The sequence below is a fragment of the Triturus cristatus genome, chromosome 5_2, assembly GCF_964204655.1.
Source record: "Triturus cristatus chromosome 5_2, aTriCri1.1, whole genome shotgun sequence".
NCBI lineage: Eukaryota > Metazoa > Chordata > Amphibia > Caudata > Salamandridae > Triturus > Triturus cristatus.
In genome coordinates, this window is record NC_140588.1 from 844,797,854 (window position 1) to 844,815,939 (window position 18,086).

Sequence of the window (18,086 nt, forward strand, 5' to 3'; positions counted from 1 at the left end):
TGAGTGATGTCATGAGTGATGTAATATGTGACATCATCAGCAGTGCAATGCGGGCACGTGAGTTATAGTTAGCTGAACTAACTATGACAGGGGAATTTCAATGGTTTTGTACGAGTGAAAAGTCCAGCTAACTATAATAACCCTGAAACCCATGGTTTTTTCAGTAAATTTCTAAGGTTTTTTAATGCTAATTCCTAACTATAACGTGCCTGAAACCTATGTTTTTTTTCAGTGAATTTCAAAGGTTTTTTAAATGCTAATTTCTAACTATGCCTACAGATACAGGACATGTGAATAAAGAAGAAAAAACGCACAGAAAGAAAAAAAAGAAATGCAGAAAGAAGCAACAGAAGACCTCAAAGACGAAGTAAAGTGCAGGAAGCAGGATAACGTGCAGAAAGAACAAACAGAAGAGCACAAAGAAGCCTTGTTGCAAAATCATCCTGTACCCTCATCTTTTTCAGACGGATGCTGGTGGTGACTGAGTCTGACTAACCAGTCCTAGAGCCAGTGCTATGTTAAAAGACACTCAGAATAAAGTGAAAACACCTACATACACTAGGGAACACTATGCATTGGGGTCCCCCTGTGACTAGCATGACCTCCTCTGTCAGCCCCTAGTATATAATAGGACAGGGGATTAAAACTACCTCTTAAAACGCACCACAGGGCGTGTTTGCACACGTCACCTCAGGCCCCGTCCCCTCACTTCCCCACTGTGTAAACACGCCCTACGGCCGTTTTAAGTTAGGAGATTAAGTCCCCATGAATCCTGAGGATCCCTAGGGTCCAACTAGACCACTAGGTACCTCCAGTAAGCGCCGCAGAGCTGCGTTGCAGAGAGATGTAAAAAGGGGCACGGCCTAGACCACCTCTCTGCAACGCAGCGCAGTGGCGCTAATTGGAAGCACCTGGTGGGCTAGTTGGCCCCCAGGGTCCCTCAGCATTGAAGGGGAATTATTTCCCCAACTTAAAACGCACCACAGGGCGTGTTTGCACACGTCACCTCAGGCCCCATCCCCTCCCTTCACCACTGTGTAAACACGCCCTGTGGTTGTTTTTAGTTGGGAGATTAAGTCCATTTGAATCCTGATGGTCCCTAGGGTCCAACTAGCCCACAAGGTACCTCAGTAAGCGCCACAGAGCCGCGTTGCAGAGATGTGTAAAAGTGGCACGGCCTGGACCACCTCTCTGCAACGCAGCTCAGTGACGCTTACTGGAAGCACCTGTTGGGCTAGTTAGCCCCCAGGGGCCCTCAGGATTGAAGGGGAATTATTTCCCCAACTTAAAACTCGCCATAGGGTATGTTTGCACACGTCACCTCAGGCCCCGTCCCCTCCCTTCCCTACTGTGGAAACACGCCCTGTGGCCGTTTTAAATTGGGAGATTAAGTCCCCTAGAATCCTGAGGGTCCCTAGGGGCAAAATAGCCCACTAGGTACGTCCAGTAAGCGCCATTGCAGAGAGGTGTAAAAAGGGGCATGGCCTGCACCACCTCTCTGCAACGCAGAGGAGTTGCGCTTACTGGAAGCACCTGGTGGGCTAGTTGGCCCCCAGGGTCCCTCAGGATTGAAAGGGAATTATTTCCCCAACTTAAAACGTGCCACAGGGCGTGTTTGCACACGTCACCTCAGGCCCCGTCCCCTCCCTTCACCACTGTGTAAACGCGCCCTGTGGCCATTCTAAGTTGAGAGATTAAGTCCCCTTGAATCCTAAGGGTCCCTAGGGTCAAACTAGCCAACTAGGTACCTCCAGTAAGCGCCACAGAGCTGCGTTGCATAGAGGTGTAAAAAGAGGCATGGCCTCAGAACACCTGTCTGCAACGCAGCTCCCTGGCGCATACTGGAGATACCTGTTGGGCTAGTTGGCCCTCAGGGGCCCTCAGTATTGAAGGGGAATTAATTCCCCAACTTACAACTGGCCAGGGGGCGCGTTTGCAGAGTGCTGCAAGGAGGGGGCGTGGCCTCCGGCGCGATGCCAGTCTTTTATTTTTTTTATTTTTTTAAGAAGGGCTGTGTGGCCCCCCTTTTTTTTCTAATTTATTGGCCCTGGGGACCCTATCCCCCAGGACCTGCACCCTAATTTTTTTTGTTTAAAAAAAAAAAAATTGGAAGGGGGCCGCGTGGCCCCCCTCCCAAGGCCTTAATCGGCCCCGGGGAACCCATCCCCCGGGGCCGGCCATTGTTTTTTATAATTTAAAAAAAATATATATTTATAGAAACACCTAGGACATGCTGGACAAACGGTATGTACCTATCACCATGACGATTTGCGTGATATTCATTAAAAGGCATACAATGAATCCACGTGGAATGTATTTACACTGCTAGTGAAGCTTTGACATGTCTGATGCCTTACCGTGCCTAATCCTTGCGCCCCCACTGGTGGGTACTCTCCAAGTAGACACCCTTGTCGTTTATTTATACAAACATGGGTAGCTATTGACGGGCACATTTAATACACACGCACACCAAGCCATTCAAAGGGGATTCGACAAAAATTCGACCAAACTATGCCAGAAACCCCCCTCACCGTTAATAAAACACACATCCACCGCCGGATGTGTAATACTTTTTCTTTTACTCACTGGAAAGGAGACAAACCTCACTTGAGAGTCACAGCGTGCTCCTGGCTGAGCCCAATGCTGTGTTACTCCCACCAGTGCCCGCCGAGTGCCACACACCTCTGTGTTGTATTCCACCACCTAGTGCATATGCTATGACACTCTCTAGTCCATGTGCACTGTAACACCACCCCGTGAATATGTCATGCCACTCTTGCCTTTGCACGGGTTATATTGCCCCATCTAACGTGCATTCCTCGATGCCTATGTTATAACGCACAGCGCTGTGCCATACATATTACAATCTGGGATCCATATCTTTGTCACAGTGCACGTGCAACGTTACACTCTCCAGCACAATACTGCCCTGTGCATATTACACTCCAAGGCACATATCGCATAGCACGCGCTAGTGCCTGTGTAATCTCGTGCTCTCCAATGAATCTGTCATTGCGCACAATGTATTTCACGCCTCGGTTCATTTTATATTACACTTTTTGGTGCATAGTTTATACCATATACTATATCTAGTTTTCATTTTCAATCGTGGTCTCAGGACTATGTTCTATATAACACTGCGTCCACCTACCCTTTTCACAGGCATTACATTTTTCGATGGGGGGTGGAGTGTCAGGGGTGTTTCTGCCAAGTGAGCCCGGAGTCACAGTCACAAACGTCCTCTTCTTCCTGAATAAAAGTGATATTATGCTGCATACTTGTTCATATTTTAAGTAGTTCACACAGAGACACATTTTAAAAACAATAAAGTTACTAATACCGACCTTCTCTGAACAGTTAGCTTGCTGCCCCATCCACCTCCTCCCTATCCTCTGTTGTCTGAATCTATGGACTAGCCTCCTCCCTCCTGCCATGCATGGTCTGATGTGCTGCCACTGCCCTCCATTTAACATGATGTACCAGTCCACTCCTCTTGCCCTCTATTGCCCAATTCTATGGCCCATCATTTACTTCCTGCTTAGCCTCTGTGCTTAGCTTGTTGCCCCTATTCTCCTTCCCCCTGTCCTCCGATGTTTTTGTGCATGCCCCTGCTCCATCCTTTTTACCCACCATGTTCCATGGACCTGCCACTCCTATCTACTCTGGGTGTTCTGTTAAGCTGCCACTCCTCTCCCACTTGCCTAGCATTGTCAGATGACTGTAACCTCTCCCTGCCACCTCCACCCTGCCTGTCCACATGACATGCCACTATCCCCTTCCTCCTGTCCTCCATGGTCCATTTACTGCCACACCCTTCTGCCCTTCCTGGTCTGTTGTGCTGCAACTGCTCCTCCTGCCTGCCCCACGCAGTCTGTTGTGAGGCCCCTTCCCCTGAACTCTCTTGTCTGTGCCCAGGTCCTGACTCTCCCTTCTATCCTCCATGGTCGTTTGTGCATGCCCCTGCACCCTCCTTCTTGCCCATCATAGCCATTGTGCTGCCACTAACCCTCCCGCTTGCCATGCATGGTCTTCTGTGCTGCCATGGCCCCTCCCACCTTCCCTGTGTGATCAGCTAGCTGCCCCTGACCCCCTCCCACCTTCACTCCATGGTCTGTGTGTATGCCATCATAGTCTCACTGTTGCTCTCCATGGTGTGTCTTGTTTCTAGCGCCCATCCTGCCTGACCTCCATGGTCATCTTGCTGCTCCTGCCCTGCCTCCTTGCCCCTAGCCCTCTGCTTCCATGTGCAGACCCCTATTGCCTCCCTCCTGGCTTGTCTGTTCCATTGTAATGCCCCTGATCCGTCCCTCCTGCCCTTTATGGTCTGTTATGCTGCAGCTTTCTCTCCTGTCTGTCCATTATGGTAAGCTAGCTACCATTGCCTATTTCCCCTCTGTTCTCTGTTGTCCATGTGCATGGTCCTGTCCCCTCCCTATTGCTTTCTATGGATTGTTGTGCTGCACTCCTATCCCGCATGCCCTGTGTGGTGTATTGTGCTGCTGCAAATCCTGATGCCTGCCCTGTAGGGTCAGTTTGGTGCACCTCTCCATGTCCCTCCTGTCCTCTGTTATCTGAGTCCATGTCCCTACCCCAATTTCTCCTGCCTACCACGATCCAATGTACCATATTTGCGAACATTTTGACCTTGGTAAGAGGGAGATTTTGAAAAAAAACTGGGGTATTGATTTTTCCCTTTGAGTTACATTGAAAAAGAGGATATTGTAGACAGGATACAGATCAAATAAAGCCCATTAGAGCTTAAAAACATTGGACGTTTTGTGGCTGAAACGGGTCTGTTGGAATGTATGGTTGTACTACCACTGCCTCTTTCTTCTGACCACAATGGTCTATTATATTGCCACTGCCTCTCTTGCCAGTCCTCTATTGTTGGTTTGTTGCCCCTGCCCCCTATCCACTGCCCTCCATAGTGTGTTGTGCTGCCACCGCCCTTCCTGCCAGCCCCGTGTGGTCAAATTGTTGCATCTGCACTCTCCTACCTGCCTTCAATTTTCAGAGTCCGGGCCCCTGGCCTCTGCCTCTCAACAGTATCCTAATGAACAACTAGATTGCTAACATTCTATATTTATTACAAAAGTGTGGCACGCCTGACGTCATCTTGATGTAATCAAAACTGTAATACCTAGAGCATTTCCTTTAGAAATTACATATATGAGAGGGTCTTATTTGCATCAGAATTATGGGTAGTGCTCTAAAAAACTAAAATGAGAACATATTTTCTGAGTTTTCAAATAGCGACAAAGAACTTTTAAATTATTTGTAATCTTTATTTTTTTTTATCCAGTTGACCACTTGATTAAATGTTGCACTTAGGGGAGAGGATGTGGTATTACTTCCAGAGCTGCAGAATTTGCAACAGGGGAACCAGGTTGGAGTTTCTGCTTCAGCTCAACATTCTGTGATTCTGGTCAAATCAGTTAATCTCCCCATGTCTACAACCAAAATGAATTTGATCTTGTGTGATGTAACCAATGCTCATGTAAAGCACTCCAATACCTGACAAGTCTGCACTATATAAAACTGCAAATACACAAAAAATAAGTGTTTTGCACACTTCTGTCATTGGGCTACATGTGGGCTTCATCTGGGTGATATTTGTGCTGCATTTCGGCTCTTTTGTCTCTGGTGGCCATCTTGGGAGATTTATTTGTTATGAAGTTTCCTAATTTCCTCATTTACTGCAGTCTCCTCAGTAGGAAATGCTTTCAGTTTTTTACTTTGATTCCATCAAGAAGGTATTCAGATATGTCACACATTTGCCATACATTCTGAATGATTGCACACTAGTTGCTCATTAGATCACTGTAGTAAAGCTACTGCTCACCATGGAAGTCTGCTGCTGGTGTTAAAAGTTCATGTTTCAGTCTGCATATCAGAATTTTTTAATGAAATAGAAGAGGACTTGAGAAGTCACTCAAAAGGTGCCCTAATTTTTCTTTCTTCAGCACTAATCATAATTTCTATGGCAAAATGAACCCCCTAATTGTGTTTCTTTTTAAATTAAATGTTTTAAGTGTTACCAGTTTATTCCAATCAAGATGGCTTCAGGTGTGCCATACTTTTGTCATAAGTAAGACAGTAAGCGCTCTAGTTGTTCTTAAGAACACTCTGGGACATTCTGTCATTGGGCTATACTTGGGCTACATCTGGGTGATATTTGGGCTACATTTGGGCTCTTTTGTCTCTGGTGGCCATCTTGGGAGATTTATCTGTTAGGAAGTTTCCTAATTTCCTCATTTACTGCAGTCTCCTCAGTAGGAAATACTTTCAGTTTTTTACTTTGGTTCCATCAAGAAGGCATTCAGATGTGTCACACATTTGCCATAAATTCTGAATGTTAGCACTCTAGTTGCTCATTAGATCACTGTAGTAAAGCTACTGCTCACCAGGGAAGTCTGCTGCTGGTATTGAAAGTGGATGTTTCAGTCTGCATGTCAGAATTATTTAATGAAATAGAAGAGGATTTGAGAAGTCACTCAAAATGTGCCCTCATTTTTCTTTCTACAGCACTAATCATACTTTCTATGGCAAAATTAACTCCCTCATTTTGTTCTTTTTTAAATTAAATGTTTTAAGAGTTACCACTTTATTCCAATCAAGATGGCTTCAGGTGTGCAATACGTTTGTCATAAGTAGGACTGTTAGCGCTCTAGTTGTTCTTTAGAACACTCTGGAAAGCTGCAGTAGAACACAAAGGAATCAACTAACAGTCTCTTCCCTTGTTGGATGTACATGTTTTACCTAGAATGTCAGACTTCATTCTTACATGACTGAGAAAGATAATGTGAATTTACAGAAAGTATGCTCTCAGTTTAGCTCATAGATCACCTTCCAAACCTCTGTGGGAAAAGCATGAGAACATAGTTTTCTCTCAAACATGATTCATGATATTACAGCAGAAGGCTTTTTCACATGGTAAAATCACCTTAGAACACACCACAATTCCTAAAATGAGTATGGTACCATCAACAAATGATTTATAATGTAACTAAAGTCTTAAAACCTTCTATTAACTGCAATGCTTTTTAATGAGGTGCTATCATGTATATTGGTCCCAAGACGGCTGCCAACACTTCTTGGATGAAGTACTGACAGCCAATCAGATCTCACGATGAGATGTGTGGTTAGGCTCCGCCCAGATATATATATCTTTTTAACTCTAACTTTCTCAGGAACTACTGTATGGACTTACACCATTTAAGCAAAAGGCACAAGTCTGAACTGAGGACTACCTCTTTGCCAAATTTGGTGTAATTCCATTCAGCAGTTCGGGCTGTAGCTGCGTCAACAGGTCCTATGAGAAAATGCATGGGGAAAATGCATGTTGGGACCCCCCTTTTTTCTTGGCCCCCGCTTGACGAATCACTGTGAAATTTTCAGGATAGGAGCGGACCGGAGCTGGCCAAAAGTTTCGAAAATTTTGTGAAGATTCGTCAATTGGCACCAACGTTATTCCAAATAGAATGCTGCGGATTTCCTATGGAAAATAGGTCCTAACTATAACTACCTACTGGCGACTGCCAGTAGGTAATAACTATATATATATATATATAGGAGTCACGCTCATTACGGATGTATTTGGACGTGGATAGAGTAACGCGAGGGCTACGAATTCTACTGGCTCCCAGTTATGAGGCACCTAACCCGCTTATGATGAGAGAATGGGCGGAATGTAATTTAGACGCTGCTGTGGGGCTGTTCACATCTACGCTGTGAGGGCTGTTCGCATCTACGACTTGCGGAACCCGCTTCGCGGGTCCCGCTGCGGATCCCCCTCACCTCCTCTTGCCGCTGCTGGTCTCCTGCCTGCCTGGCTGCTTCGTGTGGGGCTTGTGAGGCTACAGGGCTGCGAGCGTGAACCGGGACTCATTTTCCCAGGAGTCCCGGAGGCTGAGTCACCTGGCCCCGCTCTCCCTGAACGCCCCGCCCACACCTTGCTAAATTTAAACTGCACCTGGACCCTCTCTTCGTGGGACGCTGCTTGTTGCTTCTGGTTGGCGCTACATCGCTGTGGGGCTGTTGACATCTACGCTGTGAGGGCTGTTCGCATCTACGACTTGCGGAACCCGCTTCGCGGGTCCCGCTGCGGATCCCCCTCACCTCCTCTTGCCGCTGCTGGTCTCCTGCCTGCCTGGCTGCTTCGTGTGGGGCTTGTGAGGCTACAGGGCTGCGAGCGTGAACCGGGACTCATTTTCCCAGGAGTCCCGGAGGCTGAGTCACCTGGCCCCGCTCTCCCTGAACGCCCCGCCCACACCTTGCTAAATTTAAACTGCACCTGGACCCTCTCTTCGTGGGACGCTGCTTGTTGCTTCTGGTTGGCGCTACATCGCTGTGGGGCTGTTCACATCTACGCTGTGAGGGCTGTTCGCATCTACGACTTGCGGAACCCGCTTCGCGGGTCCCGCTGCGGATCCCCCTCACCTCCTCTTGCCGCTGCTGGTCTCCTGCCTGCCTGGCTGCTTCGTGTGGGGCTTGTGAGGCTACAGGGCTGCGAGCGTGAACCGGGACTCATTTTCCCAGGAGTCCCGGAGGCTGAGTCACCTGGCCCCGCTCTCCCTGAACGCCCCGCCCACACCTTGTCACAACACACCTCATTGGTCCTTGGGATATAAATACCGGAGATTGACGCTGCGCGGGAGCGCGCGGGAGCGACCGGGGCGAAGACCGGGCAAAGAGCGGGCCGTTTAAGACCGGGCAAAGAGCGGGCCGTTTAAGACCGGGCAAAGAGCGGGCCGTTTGAGGCCGTTCGAGTACGTGAGAGTCCGGTCCGGGCCCCCCCTCTTCGCCTGGATCTAAAGGTATTTGAACTGTGAGTAAAATGTGCACACGGGAAACCAGGAGTAAAACTTCCTCGCAAACTACATCGGGGGCCGTTAAAGGACCTATTGACACTTACTTCGCCAAAGCTGGCTCCCTTTTGTTTGAGGAAATAGAGGTTCTCGAGCGCAGAATCTCACAAGAAATAGACTGGGTAAGAAGGTCCTCATTGGGCCCCATGGCCCACGTTAGAACCCCAGAAAATAGATCTGGTCTTCCAAATAACCAAAGTATAGACCCGGCAATATGTCCTATCCCAGCCATTAATTCCACCAATCCCGAGTCTACTACTGAGGCCCCGAGTTACCTCGACGACATGAGACTTATGGTCCTACCCAACACGCAAAACCCCCAGCTTACACCCATAGAGAACACTGAGATAGCTAAAGTTGCAGGAACTAACCTAGACAACAACAGGGGTACTAGGGAAGGGGCTGTTCCAAAAAAGAAGCAGGGCCTCCAAAATAAAGTAGATCATAGGACTAAAACTTCGAAATCTAAGCAAGCTAGAGGCAAAAGGGAGATGGGTGCTTCCTCCGAGCACACTGGGAATACATTAGGACCGCCGTCTCCCCTTAGAACGAGTAAGTCAACTTCTTTACCACAACCTACTAGCAATGCTCCAGCAGATATTATTTCAGATGATATTACTCTAGAAGATATAGGCACCTTAGTTAGGTCTCTGTTGAGCCCTCTTGAGGCAAGACTGATTAAGATGGAAGCCAGACTAGTTAGTATTGAAAAGGCTACCGTGCAACTCGTAGACTCAAGGAAAACGGCCAACAGTGGGACCAAATTAGTTAGAGAGGGACCAGGTTCAAAACTTACCAAAGACAACTTCCCCCCACACCAACTACTAATAAACCCCCGCAAATTAATCCCAAACCCCTACAACCTGTACCAATCAACGCTCCGGCACCATTGGTTGTAAATTTGGCTCCCACTCCCATCCAACAATCGGTTACCACTATCTCAAAATCAACCCTCCCACTGAAAGACAATAATAACCAGCCTCCGGCCAAAGCTAAGAGTGACCCTCTCATTACTGGAGAGAAACCTGATATTACTTCTAAATCCAAATTCATAAACCTCCCCCCAGAAGTAGCACCTTACACTCTGGTTCTGGTGGGGGTCCCTGAATTAAATTCTATTACATCTGAATCCACCATTTCACTAATAAATAAAGTAATTAATTGGCTCTCCGTAAATAGACCGCTACCGAGAGGTACAACTAGCGATATAACCATGGCTAGGAGGGCAGCGTGGGTGGGCTATACTAAGAAATCCATCGGTGGCGACTGCATTCTGGTCACCTTCAGAGATCCGAATGTAGCCGCATATATCTGCACCCGTGCTGCTGATGGGGACTTTGCAAGCACCATCCAACCATTGCCCCTCTCATTCTTTTACCCCTCAAATTTTTACAATCTGGAGGATCATAGGTGGAGGTATCACCAGGAGCAGTTGGAGGGTTGGGAAAATAGCCGGAGGAAGAACAACAATTATCCGCCATACAGGGAAAGACCAACAGAGCAGTTCCCTACTTACGGGAGTGAGGCCGGTTGGGAAACTGTTGCAAGAAGGAGGGGGGGAGGCGGTGGACAGAGGAGGGGAATTCCAGGGCCACATAGAATTCACTACCCCGCCCACCTATCTACCCACAACCGCTTTAGTAGCCTTGAGATGGTAGACTGACATGCGGTTGATGAGGGGAGCGCAATTCAAATATCTCACATAAATGGGCTTAAATTTGACCCGGTTGCTGATATTCATCCTTCAGCATCTGGTACAGTTGATCCTGTACATGGACCAAGTGTCGCGCCCTCCTCTCCCATTCATGATAATAACCCCACGGGCACGTCCCTCGTTCCCACAAACCTTCGCCGGCCCCACGAGTGCACCACCACTACTTTGGCTCATATGGGCACGGCCTCCACCCAACCACCAGAAATAATAGTGATTTCATGGAATGTGGCTGGCCTTGCTAGCAAGATAGATTGCACAGAATGGGGTACATATATCAGTTCGAAGGACATAATTTTATTACAAGAAACTTGGGCGCGTGATGAAATAGTATTTCCGGGTTTTGCCTCCTTCTTCAAAGCAGCTAAATGGGGGGGTAGGGGCAGGCCATCTGGGGGACTAACTACATGGGTAGCCACGGATTTGGGTTGCCAAGCTACTTATCTAGAGACCGCTTCTGATGATTTACTGGCTGTCTCACTCGAGTGGCCAGACTCATCGAAGTTGATAGTAATTAATATCTATTCAAGGCCGGTTCCAGTGCATAAAGAATCTGGCACAGTGGATGAGCTAGCCAAGCTCCTAGAAGGTATCCCAAGCGAACTGGCTTGCCTGGTAGGAGGCGATTTTAATGCTCAATATGAACCACTGCCGGGGCTACGTGATGGTCCCTCTCTGGAAGAAGACTCATATTGGCTCATACCTGAGACGGTGGCACCTTCCCCACGGGCTTGGACTCCACTAGCCCTACAGATAACCGCCCTCACCCTCAACCTTGGTCTAAGGGCATGCAACGGTCGCACTAAATCAGACACGCCAAGTAATTATACATTTAATAAACCCGGCAGCGAATCCAGATTGGATTACATAATGGTTAAACTGTCCATGTGGTCAGCAATAGTGGACTTCAAAGTTACCCCAAGACTAGACAGTGACCACAACTCCCTGGAACTGACCTATTGTCTACCTGGGAGAGACCCAAGAATCAATGGGTCGGTTAAAGATAAAACGGGCCTCCTACTTGAAAATAATCGTAGGAAGGTCAAGTGGGAGAAATTGGCCAGCAACCCAGATCGAATATCCCACCTATATGCAAGGATAATCCCATTACTGGAGGATGCCTTCCAGCTAGGATCTAGGGTTTTAGACGACGTTATGCGAGGAGAGCTTGCACAAATACATGCAGGCATCCTCACTACCCTAGAGCAGGATCTATTTTCATCTTCAAGGCAAAGGAATGGCCTTAAACCAAAGACATCTTGGTACAATGCTGCTTGCAGGGAAGCCAAGGCCAACTTGCTACTTGCCATAAAGGAACATCACAACAAAGATGAAATTCGCGCCAGGAGAAGATCCTACAAAATCCTCCTGGAGAATGCAAAGGCAGAATGGGACCATGATTACTGGGAAAATCTCACTAATGCTTTAACAACCAGAGATTCCCGTAAATTTTGGCGTGTAGTGGCGAATGGCACGGAGGATTTATCTTCCGCAATAGAGCCCAATATAGCCCCCACGGTATGGCAGACCCATTTTGAAGCCCTGTACGCAGAGGGTGGGGGCGAACAGAACAGAGATGGTCCCACAATTTCATTCTGCCCGATTGGGGTTGCTTTCACTGAAAAAGAAGTGAGGGAAGCCATTAAAGGGTTAGCTGCTGGAAAAGCCCCTGGTCTCGATGGGGTGCCCGGTGACCTGTTTAAGCAGGAACCTGGAATATGGGCACCCTATCTTACACTAATATTTAATGCTATCGCCGAGGGACTGGAGGTGCCCGATACTTGGAGGGGAGCAGAGGTGGTCCCAATCTTCAAAAAGGGATCCCCCTTGCTCCCCTCCAACTATCGTCCTATCAGTTTAATCGATATATCCCAAAAATTGTTCGGTAGACTGATTCTGAATAGATTGCAGGCCTGGATCGAAGAAATGGAAATCTTGTCCCCTTACCAGGCAGGATTCAGGGAGGGCGTGTCAACCATAGACCAAATCTTCAGGTTAAATCTCCTCTACTGGAGAACAGCCATAATCGAGGGCGGCAGTCTATACACCATCTTTGTAGACTTACGCGCCGCCTTTGATTTGGTGCCTAGAGCGAGGCTATGGAGAGTTATGGAAGATTTGGATGTACCTACTGACATCCTGACAATCCTGATGAGACTGCACCACAATAACTACGCTCGCGTAAGGTGTGGCAAAGGTGGCAAACTAACCGAAAGGTTCCCCGTTCGCAGAGGCGTGAGACAGGGTTGTGTGCTTGCACCGACTCTGTTCTGCATCTTTGTGAACGGGGTAGTTGCCCACCTAAACAGGATTCACAACTCGGATGCTCCAAAATCAACCGGCAGCAGGGTGCCTGCAATTATGTTTGCAGATGACACCCTGCTGCTGTCTAAATCCCCTATGGGGATCCAGCGCATCTTGGATGGCTTTCTTGATTTTTGTAACGACCGGGGACTGGAAATCAACCCTCTAAAAACTAAGTTCATGATTCTGAACCCCAAGCCCCAGAATCGTGCCCCGCCCAGGCTCGGCACAACACAATTGGAACGTGTGCACAATATTGAATATTTGGGGATCACGTTAAATGAACATCTATCGTGGACGTCTCATCAGGCCAAAGCGACCATCAAACTGGCACAGTTGGCGGGTGGCACTTTGCGCTTGGCGAACAAATCTTTCTACCGTCCACTGACCCCAATTATTCATATATACAAAACCCAAGCGAGGGCGGGTGTTACATACGGGGGTGAAATCTGGGGTCACATTCATGTCCCAAAGTTACAGTCCACCGAAAATAAATTCCTGAGACAGGTAACTGCCCTCCCTCAAAGCACTCCATTACTCCCTCTTAGATTAGACCTGGGAGTAAGACCAATATCAGAGGAGCTAGGTCTTAAACCCCTAACCTTTTGGAGGCGTTTGTGGTGTAGCTCTGATCTCTCAATTTATAGAGAGGAACTTCAGGAATTCTTACAGCTGCGGAACGCCTCGAGGATTCCGTGGCTGATCTATGTCAAGGGCAGGTTTGAGGATCTGGGCTATTCAGACCTATGGACCGATCCTTCCAAATCCTGTGTAAAGATTTCAAAGAAGGCACTCGCAAGAGCATACTACAATTTGATGCTCACAAGAGCCATCAACGAGAGCCGTGAAGGATCCTTGACCCACTTATTCCTGAAAGCAAAAGACGCCTACTGCCTTGAAAGTACTCTGGATGCGATCTCCCCCCTGCTAACGAGGAAATTATTCTTTCAATGGAGATATGGATGCCTTCCTCTAGCTTTTTTCACAGCGTCTTGGTCTCCATGCTCCACCACAGCAACCTGCCCTGTTTGTGCTCATCCGAAAGAAGACGAAGTTCACGCCGTTTTTTTCTGCAAGGGCTACAAGAGGAGCAGGAAACGCTGGTTAGTCCCGTTACTTAGGAACTTGGGCTTCAGATCCTTCCAACCAGCCTATAGGGTCTTAAAGTCAGACCTTTCTCCCATTGTCGTTTTCGCAGTTGCGAAATTCTTAACTTCCATGTGGTTTACCCGCAGCAGCGTCCTGAAAAGACTTGTATAAATGGACTTATTGTCAGATTTTAGTACAGTACATCACATTTTCTTTTTTCTCTTAATGTATTTTAATGTCTTAATTCATTGGATCACATCATGTTTAATACTTTTTTAATTGTCCATATTTTATCATGTATCTTTTATGATCTGTGATCGAAATAAACGAAAATAACAATTTAGACTCTTCTAAACGTCTTATGCAGATACTGATAAAATATGCGGATATAGATCGCGCAGTACTGCTGGAGGAAATAGCTAAACTGAATGATGAAATTGAGGCAATGGAACCAAAAGAAGAAAAAACGAAACTACGCCAAGAAATGATATCTAGGCTAAAAAAAGAAGAGGACAAAATAAAAGAACGAAAAGCCTTTAAATTCGGACGAGACAAAACAGACTACGAAGTAGGTCAAATCTTCACATTTTCAAAAAAATACGAAGCACTAAGAGCTAATAAAGGACAGAAGTCACGACTAATTACACCTATAGTACACGAAGCAGGTGAAAGGACCTCCGGTACATCGTCGGATCTAAGCTCGATCCCAGACAGTGATTCGGCTAGAGGCTCAACAACCAACCTCAGCGGGCAAAGCCACACACTTGACGAGGAACTCAGTTTTTTATGTGTGGACAGGCGACAAACCCTTCGCCCACGCTTAGAGAAAAACAACTTGGACCCACAAAAAACCACAAACGCAAGCAATGGCGAAAGGCAAGTAAGACAAGGAACAAATCAGAAAAGACGCGGTACATGGAGAAGAGGCAAATAGATGAAACAGGAAATGAAGGAGACATCAACAAAACTATTGTCAACCTATCTGAAATAACATTAAGCGACAGTGAGAAGAAAATACTCAATCTTGGCCTCACATACTGTCCACCCAACAACTTTAACTACACCAAGACGAGACTAGACATATTCAAGAGTACTCGCAAATTAAAACTTAAAAAATATTTCAGACTGAATAACAACAAAAAATACGTTCCACCAAGCGGCGAAAGCCAAACAACTCCTATGCCAAGTCAATCAGAGACATCCTTCCTTAACACAATGCAAGAACTTTGGGACTCTTCGGAAAACATAAACTATGCGGAAAATCAATCAGTGATTTCTACTTCCAGTCAACAGTATGTGGGCAGTGAACAAAATGTAAATACCCAAAGTCCTGGAACTAAAACAAGCTTCAAACCGAAGTCCAAATTTATCCCAGTGATGCTACGGGATTCCATAGATCTATTCCATGATCAAGTGACCAAGGAATTAAAGGCCCTCAATAGCAAAATATACAGAAGCAAAAGGAAGTACAACAAAAAAGATGAGGACTATAGAAACTTGATTGTGAAACTCAAAGAAAACAACAATGTGATTGTCCGTGCTTCAGACAAGGGTGGGAACATTGTGCTTATGTCCAGAGAAAACTACTGTAAGGAAGCCTACAGTCAGCTCAACGACAGAACATGTTATGCCAAATTCAGTGGTGCGGAGTTAAAAAGCATGTATGCATCGTACAACAAAAGCCTTGCAATGTGGAAAACAAATGGTATTCTCACAGGAAACGAATACAAATTTTTGAAAAACAATCATCCTATTGTACCGACTATTTACTTCATTCCCAAATTACACAAGGACCCTGTAAATCCTCCTGGAAGACCTATAATATCAGCCATGAACTGTCATCTTGAACACACTTCACAATACATAGACTTTTTCTTGCAGGATTTAGTGAAAGCTTTACCGTCATATGTGAGTGACACCAGTGACTTTCTAAGAAAAATACTAAATCTTAAATGGAAAAACAGCTACCACTTCATAGCGCTCGACGTTGTCTCTTTATACACGAGTATACAACACAAAGATGGACTACGAGCCATAGACTTTTTCTTAGACAAAGCTCTAGACACAAGTAAAGAACATAAGACTATGTTGATGAAGATGATCACATTCTGCTTGGAAAACAATGTATTTATGTTCAATAATATGCTATATAGACAAACAAGAGGCGTAGCGATGGGGGCCAGCTTCTCCCCCAGCTACGTGTGTCTTCACATGGGATGGTGGGAGGAGTTGGTCCTCAGAACTCAGCATCATGACAAAGTTAGCTCTCATGTGAAGCTATGGCTGCGATTCATTTATGATTTATTCGTAGTATGGGATGGTAGTAAGGATGAAGCACAAAAATGTGTACAAGTTATCAATGTCAATGATTTAAATTTAAGTTTCACAGCTGACATTAGCGATTCTTCAGTAACATTTCTAGATACCCAGGTGTACATAAAGGAGAATCAAATAGTCACAAAATTGTTCCGTAAGAAAACAGCGGGCAACTCCACATTGCACGTGAGTAGCTCACATGTAAAGCACTTGATAACCAGTATCCCCTATGGGGAAATGCTTCGCCTTAAACGAATTCATAGCCTAGAAAGTGATCTCATATTAGCTCAAAATGAGAGTAAGAAAAGATTTGAAGAAAGAGGCTATTCAGAAAAGGTAATACAAAATGCGATCAACACATCTATGCTAAAGAACAGGGAAACACTTCTCTTGGAAAAGCAAGTGACTAGATTAAGCACACAAGAAACTGCATTAGATGATGATACTAGGGGTGACTTCAGAATCATACTACAACACAGCCAACAACGTGTAAAGATTGAATCGATCATAAACCGCAATTGGTCTATGGTTCTCAGTGACCCTGTGATAGGATCTGAGCTCCCGAAAAGACCCCCAATAACTTACAGTAGAAGCCGCTCTATGAGAGATGACTTAGTTAAAACAAGCCCAGAAGTCATAGAATCCACGAGCTGGCTCCAAACTCATACGGGTTTTTTTAAATGCAAAACGTGTAAAGCTTGCTTACAGGGTGAAAACAAATCATGTTACATTAACCCCTTCAGTGAGAAAAAACACAAAATATCTAAGCTCCTAACATGCAAAACAGAATTTGCTATATATGTACTCTCATGCCCATGTAACCTACAATATGTAGGAAGTACAAAACTTCAAGTACATAAACGCATACTACAGCAATTAAGGGCAATCACCAATCAAGATGAGACATATCCAGTAGCTCGACATTTTAAATCCAACCATGGCTCCCGAAGCAGTGATTTAAGATATTTTGTGATAGACTCAATCCCAGCCAGTAGAAGAGGAGGTGACAGGGAGCATAGATTGCGCCAGCTAGAAACTAAATATCTCCTGGAACTGAATACCAAATACCCATCATGCCTCAATGCAACGGAAGATCTTGCCTATGATAACTCTGTACAAGATACAAACCCATAGATAACTGGGGTTACCACTCAACTATCTATGCAATATGCAAAAAGGTGATAAATATATTCTTTTAGATCCTTTTAATTAATAAACCTTTTAAACCTTTTAAAGGGAATTTTATAAGGATTTTATAAGTATTTATTGGACTATTATTGTAAGTGTTTAGGGTCTTTTATATTCCTTCACTCTTAGATGTATTTATTTATTTATTTATTTATTATAGAACATATTAGCAAGCAGAATAATATCTATTTTAGATTATATTTGGACATTTATACATTTGTATATTATGGAATATGATATTTATATATTTATATATTTATTTATTTATATATGTAACCATTGAGTGACCTAGAAGAAAGATGACCAGATTTAAATCCCTATAACTCTCAATAAAACCTCATACGGTTTTTTATTAAAATGTAGTATCACTTTCTATAGTTACGAACAAGTCCATAATACTTATAGTTACCCACATATATTAACATTAATATTTGACAAACTGGGATATTCACCTTTCTACATACATTATTACAACGTTTATCTTACAGAGAGTCCAACCAAACTCATATGTCGTGTTTCCGAGATCTTTCAACTCAAACAGCATGACTAATACTGCTAGGCCGCCTAGCCTAGCAGCAGCTAGGCCGCCTAGGCCTAATCACTAGGCCGCC